The 6,316-nt window shown below is 46.9% G+C and overlaps 1 non-coding gene across 1 annotated transcript; it reads right to left on the reverse strand.

Annotated features, from left to right (window-relative positions):
* Window positions 1-5,472: 5,472 nt before the first annotated feature.
* On the reverse strand, window positions 5,473-5,566 carry TRNAI-UAU (transfer RNA isoleucine (anticodon UAU)). Its single transcript has 2 exons — window positions 5,529-5,566; window positions 5,473-5,508 (listed from the first exon to the last, which is right to left on the reverse strand). It is a non-coding gene; the product is annotated as a tRNA-Ile (tRNA).
* Window positions 5,567-6,316: the final 750 nt, after the last annotated feature.

The raw sequence follows: 6,316 nt of genomic DNA on the forward strand, positions 1-6,316 counted from the left end.
AAGAGGCAGAGACATAGGCAGAAGCAGGCACCATGCAGGGAGCCCAATGTGGGACTTGATCCCAGGACCCCAGGGCTACACTCTGAGCAGAAGGCGGACGCTCAACCACTGAGCCACCCAGGCATCCCAATAATTCTATTTTTGGAAGAAACTAACAACATTGATAAAACAAAGGAAATTTTCAACTTTTCATATTTGTGGACCATTCTCCTGGGCTCCCGGGGAAGCTATACTCTAACATTTACCAAGGTTAAAATGACTCAGCAAAACCTCTATTTCTGCCCTGACCACATATTGTATACCTGCTTCATTAAAAATAATAACCAAAGAAGAGCTTTCCAAGCGTAAAGATAAGAAAAATTTAAAAACCTCCCTGGTTCCCATTAAAGCCATACAACCTCACACATACTAAAAACATGAGATGAAGTCTGTAACTTTCTGGAATGCTCTTCACCATGATGATTTTGTAATTTTTTAAAATGTAGAAAACATATATAACCCTGTACCAAATGTTCCCTCCCTGGAACACTCTCTTTTTTGTGAAGATTATGTATCCTGTGTGGCTCACCTAACTTGGGCTTAAATTAAACTCTTTTCTTTCTCTTTAAAATGTTTTAAAAAGCTTGTTAAATTTGAGAGGACAATACAAAGCAATGATCCATGCAGGGGGGAATTGGGTGGCACGGAGATAGGACTAAGGAGGACCTTTATATCTACAAATATTTGGAACCAGAGGAATAGATTATCTAGGCAAAAAATAAAAAGTTAAAATTAGCAAAATTATTATATGAAATATAATTTGGATGTGATGAAAGACACAAAAGTAAGCCATATTTATGTAATGGATAAAATCACTTCAGAGCTTTATAAGGACATGGATCTTTTCAGTTTGCACCAGAAATAGAAATGGAAACTGGGGACAAATAAACAAATAGTCAAAATTGTTAGACCCAAAAGGTCAAAATTGTTAGAAAAGTTTCTTATTCAACAATTTAAAATTCTGCCATTCCATAAATAGTTTTAAAAAATGATTGGACACAGGCTGATGTGTTGGGTAAGCATTGGTTAAGTGCTGGACTCTTGGTTTTCCTTAGGTCCTGATCTCAGGGTCCTAGGATAGAGCCCCATGTCTAGCTCTGCTCAGCGTGGAGTCTGCTTGAAATTCTCTCTCTCTTTCTCCTTCTGCCTCCCTGTTCTCTGTCTCTCTCTCTAATAAATAAAATATTTTTGGGACACCTGGGTGGCTCAGCAGTTGAGTGTCTGCCTTCAGCGCAGGGCATGATCCTGGTCCTGGGATCGAGTCCCATATGGTGATCCCTGCATGGCACCTGCTTCTCCCTCTGCCTGTGTCTCTGCCTCTGTATGTGTGTCTGTCATGAATAAATAAATAAAATCTTTAAAGTAAATAAAATATTTTAAAAAATTTATTGGGCACATATGAAGAGGGAAATCTTTAAAGTAGAATTTCTGGAAAAAAAAAGTAGAATCTCTGGCCCCTTCTGATGGCAGTGTGAGTTCTTGGGGGGAAGACTCTACACAGGCTCTAAGACAGACTCATTACCAATTCTACTTATCAGCTGATCATGTATATGAATCTTCATTTGGCAAAAGTATATGTCAACTCTAGAAAAGCCCTGAGTTGTAGTGTTTGAAATATTCAGTATTTTCACCTGGAACAACCAAAAGAAACACCTTTTTTTCCTCCTCATCATTCCCATCCAAACCACTTCAATTTTTCCTCCTTCCTTTGTTATCTTCCTCTTCTCTCCCCAAAATTCTGAGTTGATGCTACTATACTGTTTTGAGACTCTATGAATATTTCTGAGAATTTTCTACACATCACATAATGGACCACATAATTAAAAGTTTAAAAAAAGATCATGGTGATTGTCCTTGATAAGTGAACTAGTAGGAAAGATGGTTGTGTATATAAATACATCTTTTTTACAATAAGATAAATGTGAATTTAGTGTTGCAAATTCTCTATTAGTAAGAAGGAAAAAACCATCAGATTTTTTTTCTGAGCTGTGATGAATGAGCAGGAATCTGTTGTGTAGACCAGATGATAAGAGCCTTGTAGGTAGAGAAAGGGATCAAATTGGCCACAGCTACTCATGTTTTTTTTTTTATCCACACTGCCAAATCCCTTCTCTAACCTGTGACTTCATCTTCATATTCTTTTTTTTATTTTTTTTCATCTTCATATTCTTTAGTGAAAGAAACTGCAAGACAGAATAAAACGCTCTTGTTAATATTATCTCTTAGTATCTACGTTTAACCTTCATTTTGCTAAAATAAATGAATTATGCCAAAACAAAAGAAACTCTCATCCTAAGGGGTTGTGGGGGAGACAGAGGGAGCAAAGGAGCAGAGAGCTCCATGACAGTGCAAGTGGACAGTGCAGTTCCATTCACTGAGACGTACAATCTACTCAGAATCAGGAATTGAGTGGGGTACAAAAGAAACAAAAGCACTTAAAATACAGTCCTTGTTCCCCCTGTCCCCCCCAGAAGCAGAAGATCCCATAAGGGAGGGAGTGAAGCTAAGAGAGGCCCAAGCTAACACATCATGGGCCTGGCAGAGCAGGCAAAGCTCACAGGAGAAGCTGGGAGGTGCAGCTGCATGGTCAGCAGTGGAGAAGTGTATGCAAAGAGAGAGAAATGAGCCAGGGCAAATGAGGGTATTTCTCAAGGCATAGAGGCCTTTAGGGATATGGACTATGAGCAAGGAAATCTTGAGAGACATTAGGAGGTAAGAGAGAATCAAGAAAACTCAGTAACAGGTAAATATGGGGAGCAGAGGGAAGAAGTCAAGAATCCAAAATGAATCTCTGCCACAGATTGGCACAGCATTATACTAAGTAAAAGAAGTCTAACACACAAAAAGGCCCACAAACTGTATGGTCCCATGTACACAAAATTCTAGAAAAGGCAGCATGATAGCAATGGACAGCAGATCAATGGTGGCCAGGAACAGGTGTGCAAGAAAGGATGGACTACACAGGGAAGTAGGAAACTCTAGGAGGACTGTCCTGTTCTCATCTTGAACCTGGTGGAGTACACACATGCTTTGTGAATACTCTGGCAAAGTAGGGGTTCCTCAGGGATGTCCACATGACAAGCCCCAAACCTGGGAATGTGCTGCTTCACATGACAAAAGGGATTCTGCAGATGTGCTTAAGTTTAGGCATCTGGGTGGCTCCATGGGTTAAGTGTCTGCCTTCTGTCCAGATCATGATCCTGGAGTCCTGGGATTGAGCCTCTGAGTCATTGCGGGGCGGGGGGGGGGGGGGGAATCCCTGCTCAACAAGGAATCTGCTCCCTCACTCTGCTCATGCTCTATCTCACTCTCTCTCAAATAAGTAAATAAAATATTTAAATTAAAATAAATAAATAAAAAGTTCAGGATCTTAAAATATGGAGATCATTCTGGGTTATCCAGAGGGTCCGATATAACCATAGAGTCCTTAAAAGGTGGAAAAGAGGTATTAGAGTCAGAAAAGATGTGACAACAGAAGCAAAGATCAAAGTTATTCACTTGCTGGCTTTGGAGATGGAAGGTGGCTAAGAGCCAAGGAATGTGGGCAGGCTGTAGCAGGTGGAACAGGCAAGGAAAGCTCTCCCCTCCCCCAGAGCTTCCAGAAGACCACAGCCCAGCCCGCAGCCTGATTTCAGTGCAGTGAAAGCCCCTTTAGACTTCTGGCCTGTAGAACTGTAAGACAACAATTCTGTGCTATTTTAAGCCACTAACTTGGTGAAAATCTTACTAAAAAGGAGACATTAGAAAGAAAACTCCCTCATTGTTTTCTGTTTTGAACAACTCCACAGAAGTTGGTGTGATCAGTCGTAAAATCAAGAGACAGCCCAGCCTTTGATAGGTTGGAGACCGGGAGAGCAAACAGCTGTAACCCCCGGGGGACACTTCCATCCCCTGGCTGTTCTACTTTCACACTGTTTCCTCAAACATTGTGTGGTCATTGCATCAAGTATTAGCTTTTTAAAAATTGTGGAAGAGTCTCTTCTGTTGAAAAATATGCTGGCATGAGCTCTTTTCTTCATTCTTCTCTGACTCTGCTTCTGGGGCCACACCCCCAGGTAAGCCTTTGTGTTTGTTCCTCCCTCTGCCTGACCCTGAGGAACCCCATCACTGTGTGTATCCAAGACTTTCTTCTGACCTCCCCGCCTCTGCCTAATGCCACTTGCCCAGAGAGGCCATCCAAACAACCCTGCATATAACTGCACTCCCATCACATATCCTGGTATCTCCTCTGCCTCCTATCCTGTTTTATTTTTCTCTATAAAATTTCATCTACTTGTATATTCACTTTTTATTGGTCACTGTGGATTTCTCCCTACTAGAACTTAGCATCCAGAGCACAGAGGCTTCACCTTTTTATGCAGCCTCGACATCTAGGATGGACCTGGCAAGAAAAGTAGGCGCTGCATATTTGCTAGATAACTGCATTTGTGAGAAAGAGCACAGGAGAGGGAGTGGATTTAGGCTAGATGATTTTCTCACATGTTGATGGGACAGACCCGCGGGGATTTCGGTCAGAAAAGCGCAGCTGGTCAGCAGGATGCCTGGCTCTGGGTTCAAATGGGAGAACGGGGTGGGAGAGAAATAATTCAGTCATCAGTATTTGCAGAGGGGCTGTAATTAGGGGCACGCATGGAATACAAAGAATACGTAGATCATTAGCCAAGAGGAAAGCTGGACACGGAACTGTCGGGAATATCATATTTAAGGAACAGAGGAGGGCCCCAGAGACAGAATAAATCCAGTGAGAGAATGGACGGAAGCAGAATAACCTTGAGTCATTTATTTCGGACGTAGCGTCAGAATGAATGTTGTTTATTTTCTGATGAAAAAAGATACATACCCAGCACCCACCCCCCCTCCTGGGCCGATGTTCACCGCTGGAGGCTGGCGTATGTGGCTCAAATCACCTAAGACTTCACAGGTGGAATTCAGCAACCTCAACGCGGCTTGTGCCATCAGAGCAAAGCTTCTCCTTCCCGGCCCGAGGTGGTGGTGCTGCGGGGGTAGGGGTGGGGATGGGGGTGAGGGAGGTGGGGGCTGAGGGCGGGGAGGGGGGCTCCCCTACAAAGCTGAGCCCCGGGAGCGCACGAAGCCGCAGAGCGCAGGACCCAGGCTCTCCGCTCGCCGGCTCAGTTCCCAGAGAGCTCAGGATTTCTTGAAGAAAGGACAGGGCAAAGGATGAGGGGGCTTCCTTGGAAGCTGTGCACGGCTGTAAGGTCGGAGGAGGAGAAGAAGGAGAACCTGCTTGGGTAAATTCCATTTGCTTCCTTCTAGTCTGTGGTTTCTTCCCGTTCGAAAACTCTCAAATGTCCTCCTTCATCGTGGGAACATCCGCGGGCTCACCGTGGAAAATAAAAAAATCCTTTTTCTTTGGAGGGGAGGGCAAAATGCATTCGTAGAAAAGGAATCTGAAATCGCGAAGGGAAGAAAACATGCTCCAGGTGAGGCTCGAACTCACAACCTCGGCATCACCCGCACATATACTGCTGTATAAGTACCGCGCGCTAACCGATTGCGCCACTGGAGCATGCTTTCTCCGGAGCGCCGGCGCGCGCTCTACAGAGCCTCCGGCCAGGGCGCGCCGTCCGCGCGCCGCCTCCGGGAGCGCGCCGAGCCCCGAGGCCGCCCCCCCGCACCTGCCGCTCGCCCGCGCGGCCGCGAGCGCTCCCAGCTAGCCCGCGCGGTCCAGGCGCCTCGCTCCCTCCTGGAAGAGGGAGGCCCCTCGTCCTCTACGCCTCCGGGGACCCAGGACCGCGCCCCCTTGGGGAGCCCCGAGCTGCCGCCGAGGAGGGAGGGCGCGCGGACTCCCGCTCCTTCCCGCCTTCCCTGCGAGAAGGGAACGATGCCCGTGGAAGACCCGAGCCATTTGGCCGAGGCGCTGCCTCTCGGCGCCCAGCCGGCTGCTCGCGGATGCTCCCACTGCACCCGGGACCCCGAGCAGCCCAATCCGCCAGCCCTGGCTCCGCGCGTCCCCAGGCCGCACCCTGCTAGAGTCCGCGCAACCCGCAGGCTGCGCACCCCCTTCCCCATGTCCTCCCGAGGCCGCCCGAAAACCGCGTCCCAGGTCGGAGCCCTCTGCTCTGGCGTCTCTTGCAGGAAACCTGCTAGAGTCGTGATGACTCATCAATTGTGCGGCCTGCTACAGCGGCCAAGGCAGTGAGCCCTACCCCCAACTCCGCTCCTCCACCTGTTTCGATCCTGCAGGTTCCATGCAGAGAGTGTACCTCTGCGACGCCGTGCCCACCCATGACCCTCTTCCCCTCCTGGGGCCTCTCAT

The sequence above is a fragment of the Nyctereutes procyonoides genome, unplaced genomic scaffold (assembly GCF_905146905.1).
Source record: "Nyctereutes procyonoides isolate TBG_1078 unplaced genomic scaffold, NYPRO_anot_genome, whole genome shotgun sequence".
Lineage (NCBI taxonomy): Eukaryota > Metazoa > Chordata > Mammalia > Carnivora > Canidae > Nyctereutes > Nyctereutes procyonoides.